Raw genomic sequence first — 25,957 nt, 5'->3', positions numbered from 1 at the left:
ATGATTGCATGGATAAAGCGACACTTGGTGCTACATTTGCTCTTTATTGTACAAGAGATATGTTTATTTTTAGTTTTGCTCATGTAAAAAATGCAACACTCCTAAAACTGAGAAGAAATACTCTGGTATTTCTATCTTTTTATTGCAGCTAATTGGTACAAGACAGTGATGCTAATATGCCTATCTAATAAGAAAATAAATAGTTTTTTTTTTTCTGTTACATATTTTATTTGCCCCATACTGCACGTGTAGCATGAGCACTGAACTCAGAGTTACACTCCTGTTGTATTAGACAAACTTACCACTTGTAATACAAAGAAAATAAACACCAAGACTTCAAAGAGTTTCAGAAAAGGTCTGAATTACATGTGTACATATCTATCTGTTAACTTCTAGGGCTTTTTAGACACTGAAGTACCTTTCCCACACCTGAATAACAGCAGACCAAGCAGGACAAAGTCAGGAGGGAAAAAATTGATATCCTCAGGCTCGGCATGGGAGGCTGCTAAAACACATTGTAAAAGTCACATAAGGCATCTGCATCATAGGCAAGCAGAAACAGTGGTCTTCTCAAAGCACAGAAGTTAGGAGTTACTCAGACTACAAAGATATCCTCAAGCATATGGCTGTCTGCCCCTAATGATGCCAACAAAAAAACCCAGTCAGACTGTGTTGAATCGAATGCAAACTGAACATGAAGATCTGAAAAGGACTTTGAAGAGCAAAGAGCCTGCAACACAAAAGTGAATGATGAACTTTGTATGTATCTATCAGAAGGTGGATACCTGTAGGACTGCTGGTGGGTATGCGGGGTCACCAGGCAGGACATCAGAAAGGTGAGAAGTTGGTTGAATTGGTCATTGCAGGGGAATTTGGGCAGCTGTTGCATTGGGTAATGAAGATGAGATGGTGTCAGACCACTGAGGTATCACAGCAGAAGTGCTGAAAGAAGCTGGAGAATTGAATACAGAGATGTCAACATGTGTTGTGCAGATCATAGCCAGAGCTCTGAAGAGCCAGCACTGCTGACAGAAAACACCACACGCATGGATGCTGCAGCTGTGATTTGTGAATCTGAGCACTGGATTTCACTTAAAAAACCCTGAAAATTTTGGCAGAAAGCAAGTGGTGATTTTGAACAGACTGTCAGTGACAGTCCTGGGAGGGTGTGAGCTTCCAGGGGGACAGTTTCTCTTCTCAGTCCACTCTGGCTCCCTATTTTGACTTCTGCTGCTTTGTTCCCAGGTGGGTGGGCAGAGCAGTCCTTCTGCCTACCATCCTGCCTGCAAGCCCCCAACTAACTCCACCATCTAAGTCAATCCTCCCCCAAAACAAACTCATTCTTGGTAAGATACTCATCTTCAGCTTCCCTCTGATTTGTGTAAGTGAAAAAAAATAATGGGGAAAATGGGTGCCTGACCTTTTGGATATTTTATGAGAAGACTGTATTATTTATAAATAATTCATTACTTTGAAGCTACACACTTTCTCCCCAGGTTATATATCTTGTATACCTGAACTCTATGATTTATCTTGAATTGCCCATCTGCCATGCATCATGGATCTCTGTACAGTGCTGTTTCTCCTCTCCTGTATGGCCTTCACTCATGGATAAGGGATTTGCATAAAATGATTTCTTCATGTAAATGCGATCAGGCTGTGACTCCAGCAACTTGTTATAACATGTACCAATCCCCTTGAATTGGGCTAGCACCTACCTCAGTAATTGAATCTGTTTGTTTGTTGATGTAGTTTTGGGAATTAGTGGGGAGCAGGGTGCGTGTGCTGATGTGCTTTTTCTACAGCCTTCGTAGCCTTACCTTAACTCCAAGCCTTCTTTAAAGAAAAGGGAGCAGGCAGGGGTTGGGGTGGGGGTCGGTGGTGCTGCAGCTCAGATGGGGGCAGGGAGAGAGTCAGGGGCTGAAGGGGGCTCCCTGGGGACACCCCAGTTATCCGCACTGCCCCTGAGCCAGGCAGCCGGCCCCCGCTGGGACAACTCGCCGAGGGCCAGCACAACCGGTGTAATTAAAATGGCGTGTAAGCTGGAAAGATAAGGAGCCCTGCCGTTTCGGTCGGTGTGATTCAGGCTATGACGTGGGGCTTACTGGGGGTCTGTGAGCTGCTGGAGGGTGTGAAGCCTCTGCCCAAGAACAGAGCAACCAAAGCACCTCACAGACTTTTTCTGCGCCCCTCTGCTCCCAGCGCTCTTAGCTTTGCATTTATACAATATGAAGTATTTTTTTTTAATTCCCAATCATTGTTTTTGGCTGAACCTCTTCATTCATGGTCTCTCCTCCCTGGCCTCACTTTCAGTGCTCTGTTTGACTTCTCTTTCTATTCTTGCAGCTCCTTTTGTAGCCATCTTGACCCAGCTTCTGCAATCTTCCTGGCACCTCCTTGTCTCCCCTTTACCTGAAGCATGAATAAATGAGATAATGAGACATAGGCCAGTCATCCCAATTACTTCATATACATATGCATATATATTCCCTAACCCACTCCCTTGTCTCTCATCTTTCTGTCCTTTTCTACAGCAGTCTCTGGAGGATGGGATTATCCTTCGGTGTGTATTTAGCATGTTGACGCTGCTGCAGTATGAATAGCATTGACTAATGGTATATGTATTTTGAAAAACTAGAGCTATATTGTAGTGTTCATTTGTGCTAGTAAAGCCTGACAAATTACCATGTAGCCTAGCTTGCCATCACCCTCAATAAAGTGTTTTCCTGCCTTCAGGTTGTCATTGCATAGTTTTATATTTTGAAGTTGGAAGAAAAGATAAAATGTCATTGGTATGGCCTCTAATATTTATTTAATGCTTTTTATACTAATGTTAATGTGTTCTGAATAATGGTTTATGGGAAAGATGTGCTAATTTAGGTAGTGGTGATAGTATTTTGATCAGGTGTGTAGTAAATGCAGAAGTTGGAGGGTATTTTTTTTTTTTTTTGAAGGCTTCTCCATCTTTCTATAATTATCAGATAGATAATATGAACTTGCCAGATCCAGGATGCTAATGACTGCCTTCCAGCTTTTAGAGAGACAGAAATTATACACTAGCAGTGTCTGAACAGTATTCTGCTTTCGTAGTGTAATAAAACATACAATGCTCTGCTCTCTTGCCATTGCGTAAACATCTATGAATATGTCCCCAGTCTTTCAATACAGAAAATAATGACGATGAAGCTGAATTTACTTTAGGAGTACTCAAATGGCTATTGATGGCTTGGGAATGCTGGGTTATCAATAGTAGATGAACTGCTTTGCTGTTGTCTGACACTTTGTAGGGGTGTCTCATGAATCATTTTCAGATAAAAGGTAACTGCTCTGACTGTCCAGTTTTGCTCCTTTAAATTGCCACATTTTTCATCTTTGTCTGCAGATTTTCTCAAGCAAGCTCTCTGTGGCTGAGAGGCAGGGTATTTTCTTAGCAAGACACCTTTTTTGAACTGGCTCTGAACTGTGCTGCCTAATTAAAGGCAAGGCTGCTAAGATCATAGTGTGCAACGATCATCTGCTGTGCTCTCTGTTCCACAGGCAACTTAGTGCTGGTCTGTGCTGGGCCATTAGGAGGAAGGTAAAGAAAACTGGGTTTGGGTAATATTCTTAAATATATCACATACCCTTGGTGCCTTGCAGTTGGGTCTAGGCTGCTGGGGAAGAGTGCACTTTGGCTGTTGTGCCACTAGCCATTTTATTAGTTGCATTTTGCTGTATCTCACTTTTAAAGGAATAATTTGCAGTCCACTAATCCCTCTGTTATGAGGAGAGTTCTTTCCAGTGTTTATTTTCTTCTAAAATGAGATTGGTATGGGAGATTACTACAGAGGAACATAGAGACCTTTAGTCTATTACCATTGCATTGGACCATGTAGGGAAGGGAGCAGTTTGAGGTAGCAGATCAGCCTTTGGATAAAGAAAAAAACAAAAAACAAAAAACAAAAAAACAACAATGCAAAAAGTGGTAGAAGCTGCAGCAACAATATTCTTGAATCTACAGGAAATCACCTACTCCCTAGTTAATATAAAACACTCCTAAAATTACCAGAGTTTCTGAAATTGGTTTCTTTGTTTCAGAAGTCAGCGATACAGCCTCAAGGCAAGGAGTGGCTCAGATTTACTGGGATATTGCTACAGAAAGGTCTCTGGAGATAGGAAACAGTAACCTCACCTCTTTTTTTAGCTCAAGACCTGTGAACCAGATCACACGTTGTTGGAGACTACCCTGCAGGACGTGGGGAAATTCTGGGAGAAAGCTTTTATAAGCTTATGCTGTTTAATTTATTCTGAAAATCCATAAATTAGATACTGCTGTTAATAGTGTGTGTTTTATACTGGCCAGTGGTCTGAGTAAGAGGGGAGGCTCAAGTTGTCCTGCGCTTCTTTCAAGGTGCACATGGTTAAACTCTTGGCAGATACCTTTTTGTGTCGTACAGTTTCAGTATCTGTAACAGGACTTCTCTAGCTAAAGTGAGGACTGAAAAAAATGGTGCCTGAGGCTTTAAGGGTGATTTGGGCATGGAAGTCCCAGTTCATGGGTATGTGGAATACCAGGAAATTGGCTTTTATGGTTTTGGATGACTGCTGCATATTCTCTTACCTCTCCTATCTCCCTCCCTACACCAGACCTTCCCTTGAACTTGCTCTAGCTGATTATATGAAATTCGACTTTATTGGAACAACTGCATCAGGCAGCAGTGAAGTCTCCCACACACACTTTTTTTCCAGTTGCTAAGAGGCTGCTGTTGACATCTAAGTGTATTGCTGAGTTGCTTTAAAAACTACTTCCGTAGTGGGTCATGGGAAAGGTTTTCAGAGCAGTATTTTAACCTGATGCATCTATAACTCTAGCAGCAGCCATCAGCAACACCACCTCTGCAGCTTTTTCAGTAAAGAAGTAAATCTCACTGTCATTTTTTCCTGGACTCTGCATGCCAGCTCCATGAATTAAAATGCACAAAGAGAATACAGCATGAAGGGAGGGTGGTTGTGTACCTGCCAGTTACCATGGAAATAACTAAGGGCACACTTAGACCAGTGGACCCAGGAGCACTTGGATGTGGGTATACAGCACGTGTGACTGATCGGGGCATGACCAAGGCGGGTGTTCTGCCTCTTGTCTCTCTTCCTCCCCTGCAACATGGTTCTGCAGGGATGGCATCTGAGTGTGGGGTTCAAAGGAAGCCCCACACATCCCTGCTTCACTGGGAAACCTGGGGAGGGGCATAGTGACAAGAGTGCCTGAATATTGCTTGGCAAGTTTCAGATTTTTGTTTACTTCAGTGAGAATTTTTTATCCTTCCATCACAAGCACCAAAAAGATCTGGTCACCCATCTTGTTTGTCTCGTTATTCTGCAGTCTGCCAGCATTGCATTATCCCTGTCTTGTCCAGCAGAAGTTGAGGGTCATTTATTCCACCCCTATGGTTGTACCTGGGGTACAATCAAGGATGGGAGGCGTCAACATGCTGCAGAGCTGTAGCTGAGTCCTCACAGCCTCTGGCAGACACTGAGTGTCAGAGATTATGGGGCAGGCCAGTCTGGTTTTCCACTGGGAGTAAGGACTCCCTGTGGCAGACCCTTGAGTCATTGCTGTGTCTAAAGAAGACAATTTGAACAAAATCCATAGCTTATGCAAATTGGTATCACATCATTAACAGGCACAGAGTGTTACCATTTCATATTTTGAAAGAATTACCCTGTAATATCAGTCCATTTTATTACTCTACTGCTTTGTGCCATTGGTGCCAGCAGAGCTGAGAAATGAAGTAAAGCAAAAGATATGTTCTAGCCCAGATGTCCCCAAAGTGTATATTTTACTGTGGCTACATACCTATGCTCCTTCATGGACTTTACTCTGGAGGGGAGTATGCTTTAATGGTACAGACTCTTCTGCATCATTCTGCCAAAAGATGGTCTCTTCTGACCTTCTCCTTTTGATTAGACCTGTTTCTTTCTTCCCCTATGTCATTTGTCTTTTCCTAAGCCTTATTCTTGCCTGTTTTCCCCACTTTTACAACTCTCCTAGGTGTATTTCCATCCATAGCTACTCTTCCTATTTTAGCAGTCTGTCCATTTTCTCTTTTTGCCCAAATGGATTTGTATTACTTCTCTGTCTTTTGCTTGACTCTCCATTGTTTCTAGCCTCCCATACAACTCTCAGGTCTCTGTTACTGCAGCCTCAGCTCTGTGTCCTCCTGTCTCTGCCAAGCCAATGCAGATTTCCCTTTGTACCAGCTGCATGTTGGATGGGTCTCAGCTCACCCTGTTCTCATCCAAATAGTTTCTGATCGCACTCTCCTTTTTCACCCATTTTTTCTGCTTAGCTTTTGCTTAGAGCGACTATCTCACCCTCTATCCTGCTTTTCTCTCTGACTCCCCAGCCAACTTTCCTTGCTTATTCTCATCCATCATTTTCCTCACTTACCTTTCAGTCCCAATTTTCCCCTCTTTTCCATACTCTTCTCCTGTTTCATCACTCTTTTTCCTGTTTTCACAGGATTACACCTTTCCCATTTCAGAAGGCAGTAAAAAGTATCTCTCAGACATACTTTTTCCTAGGTCATGTCAAATCCCTGCTTCAAAGAGTAAAGATACTAGAGCTTGTCAAAGAAAAAGGATGCCAAGACCTTTTAACTTGGGCAGTGAAAAATACTTCTCTTTGTCTTTTATTTTCGGCAACATGTGCATCATTTTAATGGAGATACCCGAAGTGACATTTAGCAAGAGGCTGCATTTTTTAACAGCTGAAAGTGGGTCCGAAAAGGGGAAAGTGCCAAATAGCTGTAATAAGCAGCACTGCTGCCAGCCTCACCTCTGGCACTTATCATCAGGAAATGCCATTACAGTCTTCCAAGTCCTTTTTCTCAACATGTTGGCAAATATATAGTCTTGGGGAAAATTTAATATGATTCTGCAAATTTTACAAGGTTCCCAGCAGAGTCACTTGTCCAAGGAGAAGGAGAATTGTGAGCAGTGAATTGCTGCCTGCCTTTGTGACTTGTAAGAGTCAGTCAGGGAGTGAGAACCCCGCTTTGGAGTTGGAGATTGTTTGGGAGTCCCTTGATGGTAGGACTCCATGTGTCTGTGTATATAACATATATTTATTTATTTTTATATATATCCTAATCATCATTTCTCCAAAACTAGTTATATATACATAAATTAAAAAAAAAAAAAAAGACACCTCACAAATTACAGGACCCTCTATCACCATAGCCTTCCCATTTTATAGAAAGGGTCAGACTGTGATGCTGATATCCAGAAGAGGGTTGGCAATACTGCAGAAAATTCACAACTATTGAAATAGATTTTTGGCTTTTTAATGGATAAACTCAGAAGTTATGCCAGCCTCATACTGTACAAGGTCTGTCTGTCATGTTGTACTTTTTTCCAAATAGTAAAAGGAAAACACAATCCTCAGTGAATTGTTAGTAAGAATAATTCTTTCATGCCGGGAAAAAAAGTGAAAGGAAAAATGAGCTGCATAAGATTTGCCTGTGACATTTAAAGTCTAAATCTGAGTTTGTCTGAGTAATTTATCTTTGGGTATTTTCAGGAGGGTGAGCAGGAGAATATGAATGAGTGCATCTCAGTTATGTCTGAGCTTTCTGATAGATGAAGAGAATTTTTGGTGACTCCATCTGGCTGGAAAGTCTATCTGTGTGATCTCTTCTCTGGCAGATGGAAGATAACACTAGGAGGAGTCCTTTGATTATCAAAGCATGGGAATTACTCCAGTGCAGTATTACCCTGAGACACCACTTTCTTTCAGAGTGACAGGTGATGTTTCTGGGATGTTAGAGAGAGCTGATTTCTCCCTGCTGCACTGAACATGTGTACACCAGATTTTCTTTGGCAGTATTAAACCTATCCACCTTCTGTATCTGTTGCTGTTGAAGAGGGAAATGAAAATAAAGAGTATCCATGTAGAGAACATAGCAAGTACAAAGGGACTGAAGGAAAAAGATGTGTTAATCAATTTCGTTAATTTATTTTACAGTCTGCTTGGATTCTTGGAGGTTCTATGAACTACTTTTTGAAACATATAAAAGATGATTAGGCTGACATAAATTGAAGTCTTTCCTGAATGTAGAGGTTCTTTCTCAAAGAGCGTAGCAATTTTTGTTTCCCACTACTGTTGGCTTCGTGCTTGCACACGTGTTTGCAGTATCCCATTGAGCAACCTGACAAGACTTCTCTTTTCAATGTGCAGTGTTGCATGTGACCCTACCAGCAGTCCTCCATCCAGATCTTCCTTTAATTTCTAGGAATAAGATTCAGCTTATTCTTGTGAGTACAGAAAGTTAACTAATGGAGCCAACGTCAGCCTTCTGTAAATTGCCTGCCACTGTGGCATGTTACCTGCGTGTAACCATCAGAAAGCAGCTATGCGTGTCAGTCCTTGCTCAGAGGGAGAACAAGAAAGGAAGGTGCAGCCATGGGAATCACGGTTCAGCAGGGCTTCCTCTAGTGTCTGGAGAAATGCGGGCTGGAGGAGACAGTCTGTACCGTTTTCTGCAGTGGAGCATGTTCTGGTCCATAGTAGGAGGGTCCACCTGCCACATGGCACTTTTGGGGGAATGCTGCATTTCCAACAGGTGAGCCTGGAGCGCTGTGCTTATTTCTCATCTGCTTTTCCCCACAATTGCATATCACATAGAGTCACTTGAAATACAGCTGATTTTGCCAGCTGTTTGCTGGTGAAAGGGCTGGAAGGCATGTCCTGTCAGGAGCGGCAGAGGGCTCTGGGTTTGTCTAGTTTGGACAAAAGGAGACTGGAGGATGACCTTATTGCTCTCTGTGGCTTCCTGAGAAGAGAAAGTGGAGAGGGTGGTGCTGATCTCTTCTCCCTAGTATCCAGTGATAGGATGCATAGGAACGGTTCAGAGCTGTGCCAGAGGAGGTTTAGACTGGACATCAGGAAGCATTTCTTTACTGAGACGGTGGTCAAACACTGGAACAGGCTGGTGTGGTGGTCCGTGCCTCGATCACAGAGGCATTTGAACAATGCCCTTAACAACATGCTTTAACTTTTGGTCAGCCCTGAATTGCTCAGGCAGTTAGACTAGATGATCACTGTAGGTCCCTTCCAACTGAACTATTCTATTCTGTTCTGTTCTAGTCTAGTCTAGTCTAATATTTTACAGTCTGGACACTGACTGGCTGTGCAGTGGAATTCACCTGTGCTAACAATACAGAGCAGACCATGAGGTTAACAAAAGCCGTGCCTGTGAGACCACATTTGCCTCAGTCACTGCTCCCCTTGCTCTGGAGGAGGTTAGAAAGTAATTTGAGGTAACACTGTCCTACATACAGACTGCTTACCCTATCACCGTAGATCAGGGTAGAGTTAGTGACCAAGTCACCTCTCCATCCAGATTCATAAAGATGGGTAAAGGTCATCTTTGTTATTAGGAAATACTCATGTAGGCTGTCTCACTGTCTGTCCACATGGGTGGTTGTGTATGAACTTGCCCCATTTACCACATAACTCCTGTAGCCTCATCTGGAACATTAACTTATGTTTGTACAAGCAGTCAGTGCTTTGTTCCTCAGAAACCTGAGGCAGATCAGGAAAGATCAGGTTTTAGGGAGTTTCTGAAGTGAAATGAAGAATTACTTTCTGTGGAGCTTCCCTGCATAATTCACAGGTACGTCTTGCTATCTGCCCAATCACTGCCCGTTTCATTTCAGTTCTTGCTCAATCCTGGTTTTCAACATGAAATTCTTAATCATAGCTCATGTCATATCTTCAGGAAATGCCATTATAGTAATCTCACTGTTGGTCTTTCACTGTCTTTCAGTGCTCGCCAGTGCTAAACAATACAGAGGGACACTATAAACATCTGAGGTTCCAAATGTCAAACCTCAAGATCCTGTTACAAAGAATTTAGGGCAGCAGCTGGGTTACTCCACAAGCTTTGATTAAAATGAACATGTTTACTGCTTCTTAAATACTTTCGTTTAATATTATAAAACTTTTCCTGCCTTAAGTAACTTTTGTGAACTTACTTTTCTATTAATACCCAAACATGGCTGTGTGTAATTGGCATGTCATTAATACATTTAATGGAATTTTGGTCTTGAATGTGATTCCTTTGGCACTCTTTCTGATTTTTTCTCTTTGCTATTCACATTAGCCACCTGAGACATTTTCTGATTTTTTTGGCATAGCATTCATTTTGATTTCATAGTTGATAGCATTATTATTTTATCAAATAACCTGATAAATTATTACAGCAAGTCTACAGCAGCAGCCAAAGTACTGATGCTTTCTAATGGCACACTTTACCTCTGCTCTATTATCACTGCCCATTTCATTATTTGCAAGTTGATTACAGCTGCATTTCTCAGGGGCTATGAAATATTCAGCAGCCTGGACTAGCATGGGGAGAATCACAGTCTTTGCAGCTGAACACCTGCCCTCAAAGGCAAAGAGGAACCAAAAACTTCTCATGTTTAAAACTGATGGGGAAACTCCTTTTCTTTAGCTTTCCCACAACACTGACTAGAGATACATGCTAATTAAAAATTGCTGCTTTACTTATGCTTTTCATTGAATGGGAGGAAGAATAGGAATAAATATACAACTACTGCCTTTCTGCCATACTTGCCTGGCTACAGCAAAGAAGGAAAAAAATGTTGGTGTAATTGCTTGTCTGTGTGTCAGTGTGAGGCTGTTGGCATTCTGGGTGGAGTTGGGAAAAAAGCTCTCTGTTAAGGGAAAAAATTAACACTACTAGTTATGTTCTCACACTTTGTCTCTTTGGAGGACTCACCAACAATGATTGACTGAAGTGTGCAATATTTTACCAAGTAGGAAACAGATAAGATTTTTATAAACAGGATACTCCATCATTAAAGTAACGAAACAATTGCTTTGACCTTGATGCTGAATGAGTAAGGCCAGCATTGTGATAATTGAGAATGTAGCTAAGCAACAGTTCTCCAGGAGCTTGCACTGCTTTATTTTTAGTAGACTACACCAGTAAGGGGGGGGATGAATGAGCAAAGCAACTGGTTAATGCTTACAAAAAAGAAATTATTTGTGTCTCTGTGCAAAAAGTTTGAGTTGTAGTATGTGCTTATACTGATTTTAATTTGGGTTTACATCAGAAGAAAGTTATTGAATCAGTACATATGCTTCTGTGGTCTGAACAAGCCTGACAGTATCTCTAATTTCTTAAGCTGCTTTAGAGACTTGAGTCTCTTCTGAAAATTAATGGTGTAGGAGAAATGGCATATTACTTCAGACATAGTCTGTTTTAGATCTATTTCTGCTTACTTTGGTTGTATTACATTTCCTAATCCCACTGTACAGCCTAATGTACTTATTGCTCTAACTTTCGTTTAAACTAGTCTTACAATACTATAGCAAGCTGGTTCCTTATGAAGTTAATGGTGTAAGACCCTTTTAGTCTGAAATAAACATCCAGAGAAAGAAAGGTACTGTCTTCTAGCTAAGTCAATTTACAAACCAAGTTAGTTTAATGTTTCATGTAGGCAATGGTAAGAAAATCAGTCTGAGAAGTTTGACATTTTTATTATGTAGGCATTGTAGGATTGATTGCAACCACATGGCCACCCTGTTATCCCATAACTAAAAGTATGTGTTGCAAGGCTGGTGCTAATGAAGTTTGTAACCTCTTTACCTCTCTCTGTTCCTTGGGAATCTCTCAGCACTGACCTGGATGCTCTTGCTTTAGATACCAAACCAATACAGTTACTAAGTAACAATGAGTTTCTGCTCATAAAACTTCAGCAGATGCAGAAATTTCTCTGAAGATACTGTCACTGCATGGCTATAAACTACCCTGGCTTTACATATAGGAGCCTTCATTTCTGATTTGGTCCGTGAAATCCATAGTATTGGCAACATTATGTAGATAAGAGAATAAAAATGTCCTATTTCTCAGCCTAACTTCTTTATAAGAGCTTTGAAAGTCAGAAAATAGTAAACAGACAAAAATAATAAAATGGAGTTTAAAAACTGTAATAGTTATTCCCAAGTATTTTATATGCAGAAAGGAAACCTTCTTCTAAAGTACTTTTCTCTGGATATGATTTTAAATTTGAAGGAAGAGAGGAGAATGGATATTGTCTGTTATATTCTCATAGCGTGGCATAATTGAATTCAATTTTTTTTATTTTTTTTTTTCTAGGAGGAACCGTTTTGTCAGTACTGTGTATCACTTGAACATCAAGCTCAGCAGAGACTCCAAGGTAATTACCATGCATCTGCTTTTTGTTTCCTGTGGTGGTCGGCTTGGCTTTAGTTCAGTTTTCTGAAGACCCCTGTAATTTATGAAGGTGCCAGCGCTAAGCAATTATTGGGTAGCAGCAATGTTACAAGTGGCTTTTACAGAAGCTGTTGCTTACAGCTTCATGAGCCATGGTATGCTGTGTGAGGTTGCTGGTGTGTGTGTGTATAAAATAAAAACATGATAAATTTTGAAAATGCAGTTATTGTTTTCATGTTTTAAAAAGCAGCCGTACCAGTCCCAGCTGAAAGGTAAAATCAGCCAGATTTGGGTCATTCAGAAGGTCTTTCCTTAACCCTCAGCATCCTGCTGTTCTAACTGGTTGTCTTCCTGGAGCTGTGTGAGAGGCACTGCGTACTCTGCAGCAGTGGCACAGGCTTTCCTGCCCCAGACGATGGGAGTTTTGGTCAGTGGATCTGTGTTGGTCAAGCAGCGCGATCACCACCTCGCTGGAAATCACCATCTTTTCTCACTTTGCCAAGTTCTTAAAAGCTGTTTCTGCTGTTGCAATGGCTGTAGATGCCGCAGACCTATATATCACATTTACTTGTTTCAAAGCCTGTTTTGAAAGCATAGTTAATGAGGTCTCCATGGGTATGGACAGAAACTAAATAACAAAATAGACAGCTGGGGGTTCATATTTCATGTTCCACTGCAGAGAGTACGGAAAAGAATACTGTGGTTAGGAAGTTAGTCTGGGTGTGCAGTTTGCAAAGCATTATCTGGTACCAAGAAGATCCAGTCTTCAGTGTGTAGGCTGGTGTTGCATTCATTTACTGGAGATCGGATGAGATCTGAGCAACATCAAGTTTGTATTGGCTTGCCACTTAAATAATTATCATCTCCCAACACCTGTCAGATGGTGAATGTTTAAACACTCAGTTTTTATTCCAAGTATCCCAGCCCTTGCTGCATGGCTATTTCTAATAAGTGATGATACAGTACTGGATTTGGTTGTATGTAATGCACACAATTTATGGCTGAGTTGAGAAATACTGGGAAGATTTCGAGTCCCTTTCTTAGCACAGTGATAGCCTTGAAACTTTCTGTGTAACCAGTGCTTTGCTGCCACGTACCATGCAGGTGATCTTTACTCACAACATATTGATAATAACCACAAGCAAAAAACTTTTAAAGTAATCACATTGCACTAACTGACCCGGTACGTGCTCCTAGATTTTCCTAAAGGAAAGTTGCTCAGGCAAGCATACTGGTTTAACTTCTTTGCAGAAATGGAAAGCGCATCTCTTGTAACTTACTAGGTTACCACAACTTGTCTGACCAGGTACCTGCTGAGCTACAGTGACTGGTTGTATGAGTTTGTGTAGGTATACTCGTGAGTCCCTCTCTCAGACTCTTTTTGTTATCGGTACATAATGCAGAGATGCTTCAATCACAAGTCCTGAGCCCATGAAAAATTCATACATATAACTGACTTATGATTCATAGAAACTTTGCTTCTTGGTAGTATTTGTCTTGAAAATTAACATAGAAATCCACGAGCTTGACCAGACACCTTAGAAATAATAATGTAAAAGCAATTTAATACCACTTATGCTATGGAGACTTACCTTGTGAAAGCCAGAGAACTGTGATAGTTGTCTTCAAATCTGTCAAAGGTGGAGCATTTTAGTTCTGAACTCTCATTCTCTGTAAAAGATTCTCAAATCTGGAAATTAAACACTTCTGAAAGGTGAGTGTTTTTTCTCTCTTCCCTCTTGAATAGCTCATCATTTTGGAAATTCTGATTGCAATAAAAATGTGTTGATGATTCTGATGCATGTCTGAAGGACCTAGATAACCTGAACTCTTTCACAGGAAATCAGAAACTGTGAACAGGTTATCATGCCATGTAATCCTCCATCAGTGTTAGTGAAGCAGTGTCATCAGAGCACAGCTGTAGGTCCAGCTAATTATCCTTCCAGTTCAAAAAAGTCAGGAATCTTAGAGCTGAAAAAAAGATTGTTTTATTTGGGTTCTAGGATCTTTTAAAAATCTGGATGTACTTTTCTGATCCTGTTTATAGTACTGCCAAGAAACAGCTGTTTGGCCTTGAGCGAGGCTGGAAACTGAGGGCAGGATCCTTTCAACTAGCTGTGTTGGTGGAGAAGTAGTATCAAACTTTAGCCTGGCAGTGTGGGATTTTTGACTGTGTAAAAAACAAACAACCCCTCCATGGGTCACTTGACAGGTGTGGTTTAGTGACCTAAGGAAGTACCTTCAGATGGAGGTAGAGAAGGCAAGTGTGGCCAGTGATAAAGGAGGTGGGTGAACTGAGGTCTTTGTTCAGCTAGTCAGGCAGCTGAGAGTGTCTCCGTGTGCGACCACATCTTCTCAGGTACTGCACGCACAGACGTGTCCTGGTATTTCTCCCTGAGGCTTGTATGGCTCTGCCACGTTGAGGTCGAGAGGTTACAGCCAGTGTCAGTTTTAGGAAGTGTAATTATTCATTTAAATAGCATAAAAAGTATAAGAAATGCAAGTCAAATAGTCGTTGGTCAAGTGGTCCTGTCACATAAGGTTTGGCAGAAATACACGTTGTGCAGTCATTTTGTTAGAAGTGGAGGAACAACAGCTTCCTGTGATAGGTGTTGTGGGGTGATGGACATGTGAGGGTGAAGAGCAGGGCAGGTGTCTCTTGGGTAGGTTTCTGTAGCAGAACAGCTGAGCTTGGTGGAGGCATGAGGTGTGTGGCTGAAGGAAAGCGTGTGAGCTGGGTGCCAATAGGAGAGGGCTTGGTGGCATCTGAGCTCTTGTCAAGACTGTGGGTGCACTGTCAAGAGCCTGGCCGTGCCCGCTAACAGAAAGGCAGCAAGAAGGGGCAAAGAGGCACTTCTCTCGGGGTGGCTTTGGTGCATGGGACGTGTCGTTTGGTGCTTCAAATTTACAGCTTGCCTGTGTTGGAAGTTACCCAGGAATAGCTGCTCTAGAGGCTTTTAGTTTCCATTCTGCCTGTTTCCATAATAATGTTCACATGCAAACAATCTGCTGCTGTGCCCAGGGATTGGGGTTTGTATATATTCAGCATAAATAAAAAAAACCCACAAGCTTTGTCCTGAGCCTTATCCTTTTTGCTTGTGTGGGTTTCAGGGGTTTTGGGGTTTTCTTTGCTCATTTGTGGGGTTTTTTGTTGGGTGTTTTTTTTTGGTTTCTTTTTTTCGGAAAGCCTCCTCTCCTTTAGCATTTCACTTTCTTTGTGTTGGTAAAAGCATTTTCTATCTGTCTTGATGCTAATGGGCTCCACCATGTCGGCTAGTGAGAGCCTCAAGACATCTCTTTTATCTATCTGCTGCCGTCAGTGGTAGCTTTTGTGTGTCTGCAGGTTTGCTTCCCTGAGATGTCAGGTTTTCCCCTCTGCTTTCTTTAGATTGCCCTTCCAGATGGCCAGCTCTTCTGCAGGAGTAAGCACCCCCGGGCAAGGGCACTCAGCTGCAGCTCCTCAGTCTGAAAGGGTCATAAATACATGAAGTTTGGGCTTTTCATTACACTGAACATTAACAGGAGGAGCCCCCTTGTCAGCATGCTCCCAAGGGGAGGATCTGCACCAGAAGGTCTGCATAACAGCAGGGGGGTGTGAGAAAACCCCTTTGAGAGCAATGTCCCTGGGCTGGATGTTGGTGACATGGAGTCAGTGATCTCAGAGGTCATCTGTGGGTCTGACTACAGCTTGCTGTCTTGCCTTTACCTCTTAGTTTTCTTCCTCCTTTGCTGTTTGCATGGCCGTGCTGCTGAGCCTGAATGCCTGTGACTGTTGTGAAGGCTGCTGGCACCGATCACTGGCTGCTTGCCCCCTGTCCCAAAATAACCCATCCACCTTCTCATGGGTTTCCAGCACGAAGTTGATGTTTGCGAGGAACATGGTGGAAAGGCAGTATTTTTAGGGAGGTGAGGATCCATGAGACTTCAGGCCCGCTGGCCCTTGGAGAGCTGGGATGGGAGGTGACACACGCCATTGTCGGGGGCTGAGCGGTGCCTCCTGGCACAGCCCAAGCTTTCCTGGTGCTGGAGGACACAGAGGTGGAAGGACGGAGGTACAGGAGTCAAGCTTGTGCAGGTCCACCTTCAGTAAGGTGCAGGGAAACAAGCGGACAATGATTCCTACTGATGCTGCTCACTATATTGTGTGTTTAACAAAACCTGCCCTTCTCAGACATAATATAAAGGAATTAAATAACTGCTTCATGACAGCAGTTAAGGCCATCTTATATAGACCCATCCTGTAGAAGCGGAGAGATTCAGATATTGCTGTGTTGGGTTTACAGCTGGAGGGCTGCAGTGGTAGTGTCAGACCAGCAAACTGCTATGGCTGTGAAAATAGGCTAACATTGCAGGAATAACTAAAGCAATTATAGAATTGCATGAATGATTAATTTACCCTGCTTTTGTTTCAGTTTTGATCCCAAGCCCTCTGCAAAAAAAAAAAACCCTATAAGGCAATTTTGGAAGGGGGTGGTTTTGAAATAAAAAAATAAGTCAGTTGTAATAACAGATTTATTATGCAGATGTGCACCGAAACTACTCCAGAAGGAACAGAGTAAAAAATCAGTTGCTACTGTATCTCTGTAACATGAATATTTGAAATTTGTAGATAAGTACTCAGCAAACACTTTGCAATCAGAATATCTATTCACATTTTAAGGGAAAAATACTATTATTCTTCAAATAGGATATGCAATGGCATAGCGGTAGTGCTTTCTTAATAACCCTCCTTTAAGCTCAGTTTAGAAAGCATTTGTTTTGTTATTAAAATTACTCTACATATTTGAGACAGTCTTCAGCTGAACAACTGCCTAACACGTGCTAGACACATATTGATTTTTTTGTCTTAGCCCAACATTTCCCCTGGGCATCATATTATTTATTCATAAAGCAGAAATGATGTCTGACAGGCAGTTAGAGGGGTGTAGAGCTGTAGCCCAGAAACAATGTGAAAAGCTTTGCAAGGACCCCAAGAAATCAATGTGCTGATGCTAAAGAGCAGCCTTTTAATTCTGAGCACACGTTCTTGCGATCGTTCAGTGTGGAAAAGGAAATTTAAATAACAAATAGTTACTATTAAAACTGCAGGCCTAAATTTTCATTCATCTTTATTCCAATTAACCGAGCCAAGGTGGAAGTAGTCAGAGACGGCAACTAGCCAAGCTCAGACACCTCTCACCCATAAAGCAAGCTTGCTGCTTTAGCCCTGATTTTCACATTTGCATGTAGATTTCTGTTGGAAGTAAGATATTTTTATCAATAAAGATTTAAAACCTGAATGTTGTTCAGAGAGGCAGATTTTCCTAAAATGTGCATGATTCATAACCACTTACTGTAATTGAGTGTTAGACCGATGTCTGTACAGCAGATTAAAATAATAAATAGCGGGTATTTTTGGAGTGTGAGTGGAAATATTTTGATAAGCTACTCATTGTGGTAGACCTGTTTGAAAAAAAAATTAGGCAAAAGGAGATTTGTTCCTGTTTTGTTCATTCAAAATTAAATTACAGCATACTGTCAAGAAGTATTTCCTGGTGGAAAACATGTTTTATTTCCAAAAATGTTTTGTCTACTAAAAAAAAAACAAACCCTGAACTCACAGGTATTCTTAGGAGAATTTTTATCTGACCTTATACTTCTCTCAGCAAGATATGTAACTTTAATTATTGAAGTATTATATTTGAAATGAGATAGACATCTGAATGTCTCGTCAAATCAAGCCACTATGGAATTTGTTTCTTGTCATTTAAGCAGATAATGCAGTTGAAAAAAAGCACATCATCATGTAATTAAATATTTCATTGTATAAACACAAATAAAATGTATAAACACGAGGGAGATGAAGTAAATTTGTTCTGGCATTTCTTGACTTTCTAGTACTTGACTTTGAACCTGAATGTTCTTTGATATATAGGGTTGGGAATTTCAAAATTTGCTTTTCATATTTTGAGGGGGGAGGGGAAACATAAGAAAATAATTAATTCCTAGTCTATAGACATGAAAGTTACTGTCTTTCTCTTGGATAATAAGAAGGTCATGTTATTTACAGTGAAACCAAGGCACACATTAACCATGAAGCTAGGAAGTTAACACGTATTCCTTAAACTGGTCTGCAGAAAACCTTATAGTTGTTTTCCCTAGGGAAGGCTTTGACCTCTTCAATCATGAAACATCACAATAAATGCAATTTTAAATCACTCAACTGGGACAGCGTAGTCTGAGTCCATCCAGAATAAGTAAGAGTGTCTGAAGCATGCACATGTTTTTGGGTTTGGTTTTTTTTTCTCCCAGGAAGTAGTCTTTAAAAGGAAGGGGAAAATATGCTATTTCATTGATATCTTCTAGGAAGTCAAATGTATGCACTTTCACATTTAGTGTTCTGACAAATGAAGATGGCATTGGGGGAAGTACTGCAGTGTTGTCAAATGACTGTCTTTCATGGATTTGAAAATATGATTTCATTTGACTCAATCTGAAGAAAGTGTACAAAAAATGACATTTTTCTGGGCTATTGTACATGTTGCAATGGGCACATTTTTTATGGTTGCTGTCTGATGAGAACATGAAGTCATGAAAATACTTCATTTCTCAAAAATGGAGGCATTTTGATTTGCTCTTGCCAAAACTTCTGAATGCTGCTGTTAACTTGCAAGAGTTACCATATATTTACAATCAGGTTTTAAATAAGAAATGTACTACATAGTGTTAAGGATGTCTGAATGTTAAGTAGGAATTTAAATGCCATTTTTCCAAACTGTTAAACTAGAGCTATAATAATAATTCTTTTAATCTATTTAGATAGCTAGTAGCCAGTCAGTTAATGAGGTTTGTTCATCCAAAGCTCAACTACATCTCTCTGCCTCTCTGAACTCTATTTTCTTAATTTAGGTCTGTCATTACCATTGTCAGGATCGTAGCTCTTTGCTTTTGACAGCAGAAGAATACCCAGCCCCAGATAAAGCACTAAAACATGAATACACACATTTTCTGCTTCACCAGCCTGGAGTGCTCTTCAGGACAGTCAGGCAGAGATGTCTGCGCCAAAGCTGGTCACCCGAGGTCTCCCTCTATTCAGGGAGGGAAGTAGCTACTTTTAGGACATGGTCCATTTAACTTATTTTGGAGGCTTATTTTGTTGTAATGTAAGTTCCATCTTGTAAGAGCCTTATAGGATGCTGTAGTCTGAAGGGAGTGTAGACGCCCAGTTGTGGGGTAGAATTCAGCTTCAGGCTGAGACACTCACATTGTGTTACTTCTGAGCAGCTGGGTCCTTCCTCATTTGAGCACAACATCCCCATTCGAATCTGTGGAGATGTCATCCCTGCAGCCCGTGGAGCCTGGGAAGCCATGCCACCCTCCCAGAGCCCGACGACGCTCTGTGGGATTGCTCGCTGTGAACGAGTGCCTGGGCTGGACAGGAGACTGTGATCTTGTTATCAGGATGCTGCGATACACCGTGCTTTTCCAACCTACAGTTATTTAGGACAGCGATACATTAGCAAGCTACTATGTTACCTATTGGCTTTCCTTTGGGTGTTGATTCTTACTAGCTTTTAAAGAATATAGTGAAGAGCACTAAGCAAAAAGATGAAAGATAAGCCATATTTTTTTACAGGCATTTCATTGTTAAGGTTTATGCGAATACAGTAAATCAAAAAGAGTTTCCTTAACTTTGTGATGTTATTGTGTTCCTGGAATTGCTTTCTTCTGAGTTTTGCTGGAACTTTTGATGAAAAGTGGTTGATTTCAAAACCACTGGGAAGAAAATGTCTGTTGCCTTTTTCTATTTTTACCTTTTTTTCTCTAAACAATAATCTACCTAATGTCAGCATGTCTTTGGTGAAACACCTTGCCTCACCAAACAAATATATATTTTCAGAGGCTTAGTAAGAGGTTGGCAGATACTAGTCCATCTCACAGGTTAGCTGGATGAAAGTCTGTTAAGACTGTCGTCTACTGAAAGGCAAATGTGTGTTAAGACCAAGGTTACTGAGCTCAGATGGACTCCAGATGCCTCTGTTCTCTGTAAAATGGCTGAAGGGAGACAACAGGAAAAATATTATCTGAAATATTTTCTAACAGTATTAAATAGCAAGTACATATATAAATCAATTTATAAAAGACCAAATTAGTTGTGGAACACAGAAGTTTCCAAGTATTGCATACAGATATTTTAGGAGTCATTAGAAGATAGTAACACATGAAAAAAGATAACTTAGCTAATGATGTCCTGGACTTAAAAAATCAACTGTGAAGGATGTTGAATAAGGCATGCGTCTTCCTCAAGAGATGTCTGTGGACTGAGAGGTGTTTAGGAGCCAACTCTAGGGATGCCTGTCTTCATGAAGCAATGCCACCCCTCAGTCCACTGTCAAGCATCGTCTACGTATAGCTTGTGTAGCTTTTACTTTTTTAAAATCTGCTGTAAAAAAGAAATTTGGTTTCTTGTGAGCATTTCCGTAATATTCATCTAGATAAATGGTGGTAAGAAGCAGTCTGATTTCATATCCAAAGCTCTTCTGGCCCACCCATCCATACATCCCTCCAGTTCACCTGCAATATCAGCTTCATCATTGACCTGCCATGTATTCAAACCAGCATCTATGGGCTTTATTTGTTGCTACTGCTGAAGTTAAGGAATGACCTGTGGGCAGACATCAACACACTTAACCTCATTTTCTCCTCTTAAACCCCTTTTAAACACTTCTCTGCCATAATCCCTGGGGGGAAAAAAAAAAAAAAAAAAAGTAGGTTAGTGATGTGTTACAGGCACTGCCTCTTGTGTTGACTGATGCTGTCTCTTTGTTTCCCTCTACTTCCTTGTCAACCACCCATATCTTATTGGACCTACTTTATGTTTAAATGTGACTCTCTGAGGCAAGAACCATCTTTTTTGTTCTCTCTGAGTACAGCCTCCAGCATGCCTGTATCCTGGCCTGGGACTCCTAGATGCTAGTGTAATGCAGGAAAGGGAAAATAACTATGATGGCTCAGTGCTCCACGACTTTCATAGGCTTTTTTTACAGCCCCATGTGAGCAAAATGAATGTTGTTACCCTATGACAAAGGTGACAAATGAAGGCATATGTCCTTAATAAAGAATGATCTTAAAATATTTCTATTTATTTTGAATGTCTGATCTGAAATACAGGTATCTTTTGTTCTTACAGGCTTGTGGTGTTCCTTAGTATTTAATATCAGATCTCCCAGCACTTCCATTTGCAGGCTTATGTTCAGCACTGCTGTGGATCAGGGGCTTGGGAAACGGGAGGTCTGAGTGTTTTCCCAAGCATCCGTAGGAGCTCTTGGACAGAACCTATGTCACCAGTTTAATCATAACACTTCCATAGGCCTCCTGCCACAGTGCCTTACAGATTATGGAATGAAAGAAACACGATCCTATGGGCTGGCAGTACTCAGAAAATCAGTAATATAGGAGCCTTCCTCAACACCTCTGTTCATGTACCCCTACTGCGTAGACCACCAGCTTTCGCGTGAGGGCGTGATGCATGCCTGGGCTGCAAGGACAGGCTGAGGCAGGACTGCAGGCCTTAGGAGCTGTGCTTTCGAGGCAGCGTGTGTTTTGCTGCACATGTGCGTTTGGCAGAGTCATGCGCTCCGCACCCTGCCACAGCGCTCGGCTGAGCCCCTGTGGCTGCTTCTGTTGGGAGAGCATCAGCCTGGGCAGATTCGGGTGGGTTTGTGCTGGGACCACAATAGGTTCATCCACACCTGCAAGTATGGAGGATTTTTACACCAATGCTATTGAAATATAAAGAGGTTTTTTACATAAAATACCTTACTTCTTTTACTATCCAGTAGTTTTCTTAAAATTTAAGTTAAAGTATCTTTTATTATTTCAATAATGGTTATATTAACTGGAATAGTACATTTTGTCAACAAATGTTTATTGAGGGACAGTGGTCTTCCTGTAGATCTCATATCTCATAAAAACTCTTCAGTGTGCTGTTAAAAGCATTTGCTTTCTTTTATTGAAATGTAGGGCTTACACACTACATGCCAGTGTAGGGTGGGATGAAGTTTAAGCTACCATTTGGGATAGGAATATTGTAATTGCCTTTGCAAATGATTGCCTTAAAGCTTTTCATGTTCCTGTGCTGCAAGAAGCCGAGCAGTATTTTCGGTTCTTATTCACAGCATATACTCTTGGCATATATCCTGCAGTCCACATCAGGCAGAAATCCCCCTCGAATTAAATGGGCTTTTTGCCTGACACACTCTCTCAATCTAACTAAACTAGCAGTAACACACTTAACTGTAAATTATTTTTTGCTCTGGGCACATTCCCTAAAAATTATCCTCCACTAGTAAATACTTTACTATATCAGTGAGATACAAGAGCTGTTAATTCTTTAAACTCAGTAACTATCTTTTATTTCAGGACTAGTTCTGCTGAAAGAGTAGTTTGATTAAAAACAAGCCTGAGAATATAATTAGGACATTACCTTATGAAATCACTACCTTATAATATGTGAAATTTTATGTTCTTCCCCACTGAGCACCTTCTACATTAGAGATTGACATGGCCGGGTCTAGGAGGGCTGGGTTCTTTTTGGAATGCTTTTATTTTCCAGGTATGTATTAATATTGAGTAGAGGCTGATTCATGATAGACTACATCTTTAGTATGGATTTAATTCCACCAGGAATTGGGGTAGTGAAACGTGCTGCATGGCAGCTGGCACAACAGCATTTTTAATCAAATAATAGATTCCAGCTGGTGGGGAGTCAACTCAGTTCTGAAGCAGATGTGACTTAATGCAGGTCTTCCTTATTTCTTCAATAAATTGCATTACCTTTGCATATTAAACAAATGTAAATGGAGGAGGGGAAGTGAAGGAAAGCAAATTTGTAGGTTTGCTAGAAATAAAACTAATCATTATAAATTCATAAGGAGAGTTAAACAAGGGAAAATAGTGGGGTTTGTGTTCTGCATGGTAAATTATCAAGGACTCTTCTCACATATCATGAAATGATTTCTGGTTTGAAGGTGTGCTGGTGATTACAAGGTTCATTTTCTATACTCTGTCCTTGAATACCACATTTAATGCTCTTCAGCTACCTACTAGTGTCACTGTCGCCAGAAGTCATCCTCACATTAGTCGTCAGTCTTTGCACGGTACTTACCTTGGTTACAGTATGGTGGTGTGAACAATTAGCCCCAGCAGCAAAGTGGGGGTCTTTCTGGTGTCACTAAACCGATGTTTGTTTCAGACAGGCCTTTTTCAGTAATGTCTTTTTCTCTGCTCTCACTAAAAATGTAAAGATTTTGATAGGATTCAGATAATGAGGATCTTATGGATACGTGGAGCTGAAATAATATGATTGTGCTGCAAAGCCAAATGTAATGGTATTGGAAAGGTCAGTGTATATTGGAAAATGTCAACAGGTGCTGCATTTTCAATGATTTTTCTCGTTAGCTTCTATCCCACGATCTAATCTCAGCGCTTAGCCAGGACAAGCAACTCATTTGTCACTTGATGCTTCCCGGAGCTTAGTTCATGATGTTGAAAGAAATGGCAAATGCCAAAAAAAAACCATAGAGTGGCTAAGGCTTTTTCTTCTGCTCTTTTTCTCCCCATCTGGAAGCTGAAGCGATACACTGGCCTTTCTGTTATTTCACTGTTGGGTGTTCCTCACAGAACCAAGGTGAATTTCAGCATTACCCCACCAGAATCAGCAGCATCTCGGTGGGAGCAGGTATCCCACTGTCCTGTCCACAGCTGCGAAGTGTGAACCTTTGATGAGTTGATAACTCCCATCCCATTAGCTAGAACTGCAGAGAGTTGATATTTCACACAGTCCAAGCTGAAAGTAGAGTATGAAAAAGCATGTCTGATGTGAGGACACCCTTTCTGAGCTCAATGATCCCCGTTCCTTCCTAGTCCCCCTGAGGTCACTTGTTTCAGTCAGGAGCTGCTGTATTATAGCAAGATCAAAGCCCTTGGAAGCAATCAGACCTCTTTGTGATACCTGCTGAAAGTGTACTACAAGGTAAACTTTCCTTTTTAAAAAAAATAATTTTTTACTTTATCTGTGTGTTCAGAACTTCATCCTCAGTAAAAGTCCTATGGAAGAAGAATACTAAGGAGTATTTTTATGTATATGGCTGCAATTAACATCAATCTGTTAATCCAGGCTATCAAGAGAGTATTGATTGCAAGAATTTTTGCGCTACCTTCTGACAAGATTTAAGTGATGAGAGAAAAACAAAGCCAAATTGGTCTTGTAATTTCAGGTGATGTCTTCAAAATAAAAATAAGTATTCATATATCTTCAATTTATTGCCTTTATTATTTCTGTGATGATTCTGCAGTTATTGTCTGTTTCTGACAACATTACAGTATATATTAGAGATCTTTTGTGTTAGGTCTGGTTTTGCCTTGTTGGCTGCCTTGTTCCTCATGTAGCTTATTAATGTAAGTTAAAAATGGTTCTAAATGTGGAAAATGCACAAAAAAAAAAAAAAAAAAAATCTGAGATATCACAGATACTAATAGGAGTTTGAAGGAGATAGTTAGGTAAGCTTTTATATTGAATGTTATGGAAAGTTCATATTAAGCTTTTGTTGTACTTTGGTAGTTCAGGAGATGCCCTGGCAGCCTGGTTTCCTTGTGTCTGTCACTGATCAAAACCCCGAATTTGTTTTGGTGCAAAATACTTTTTTTCCTACACAAGCAAAACTGGGCCTTTTAGAAACATTAACAAAACAATACGGAGAAAAATTCATCCCGGAGCAGCCAAGTGTATTTTGGCCAGGCACTTCCCTGTAGCATCAAGAACTCAGCCTCACGTCCCTTGTCTGACGCATCCTGGACAAATGCTGTTTAATGCAGTCAGCAGCTTTTGGTGAGGAACACATATCTCCTCCTTTCTCCTGCTCTCTCTATTAACCTGGAAATCTTAACCCACATCTGGGAAATATTTCTATCAGCTTTCTTAGGAAGTGACATATTACTGCAAAACACTTCAGTCACCTTTAGTTTCAAAATGAATTTGATAAATTTAGAGCCAGCTTTGGTAATTTAAACTAACTTGGGTGAGCACTGGATATGTTCACATTTTCGGAAGCCCCTTATGACTTAACAGGCTATGTGTTCTATAAGGTGCGTGGTGATACACATCAAACACTTGATGTTGTGATGACCAAGTTAAAGATACGAGTTTGTCTACAGCCTTGTTGACTGGAATGGCAGTACACTGGTTTTCATTTAGATACCTCGAGTTTTGTGCACCACCTGCAAAGATTTTGACCAACAATCTGGTGGTTTTAATGAAGTTGTGTCAGATTTGCAGGTTTCGTTTCAATAAAAACTGATAAATGAAAGGTAACAGATTACATATTGGTCATGTAGTTTAAAAAAGCAGCTATTTCAGAATTAATTAGTCTATTTATGAAATAATCTAATACATATTTAATTATTTGTTCGATTCTTATAAACAAATACTTATGCTTGTAGATGCTAATTACATAAGCAGAGCCCTTCACTTTGCATGGGCAGAGTTATATTTGTGTTGAAGTGTTTGTTGTATTCGTGCCAAAAAACAACCAAAAAATCTCATTAAGATCTGATCCTTCAAACGTGCATGCACTTAACTTGACTGCTCAAATAATGTTGCTTTGGCAGTGTTGATTTCAATACTTTGATCATGAAATACCTCATGTAAGGAGGGGGGAATTAATACAGCAGTAGTG

The 25,957-nt window shown here is 40.7% G+C and overlaps 1 protein-coding gene across 2 annotated transcripts in view; it reads left to right on the top strand.

Moving 5' to 3' along the window:
* The first annotated feature begins 1,327 nt into the window (after nucleotides 1–1,327).
* Nucleotides 1,328–25,957, top strand: part of PAG1 (phosphoprotein membrane anchor with glycosphingolipid microdomains 1) — a 93,116-nt gene continuing 68,486 nt past the window's right edge. The window contains exons 1-2 of one of the 2 annotated variants that reach the window (XM_026842166.1): nucleotides 1,328–1,346; nucleotides 12,165–12,225. The gene's annotated coding sequence lies outside the window, so the exon portion shown is untranslated. The remainder of the gene's footprint in view (nucleotides 1,347–12,164; nucleotides 12,226–25,957) is intronic. The other variant, XM_026842167.1, reaches the window with a different exon arrangement.

This window comes from Athene cunicularia (assembly GCF_003259725.1).
Source record: "Athene cunicularia isolate RWA chromosome 2 unlocalized genomic scaffold, athCun1 chr2_part1, whole genome shotgun sequence".
Taxonomy (NCBI): domain Eukaryota; kingdom Metazoa; phylum Chordata; class Aves; order Strigiformes; family Strigidae; genus Athene; species Athene cunicularia.
This window is presented reverse-complemented; position numbering and strand designations above follow the sequence as displayed.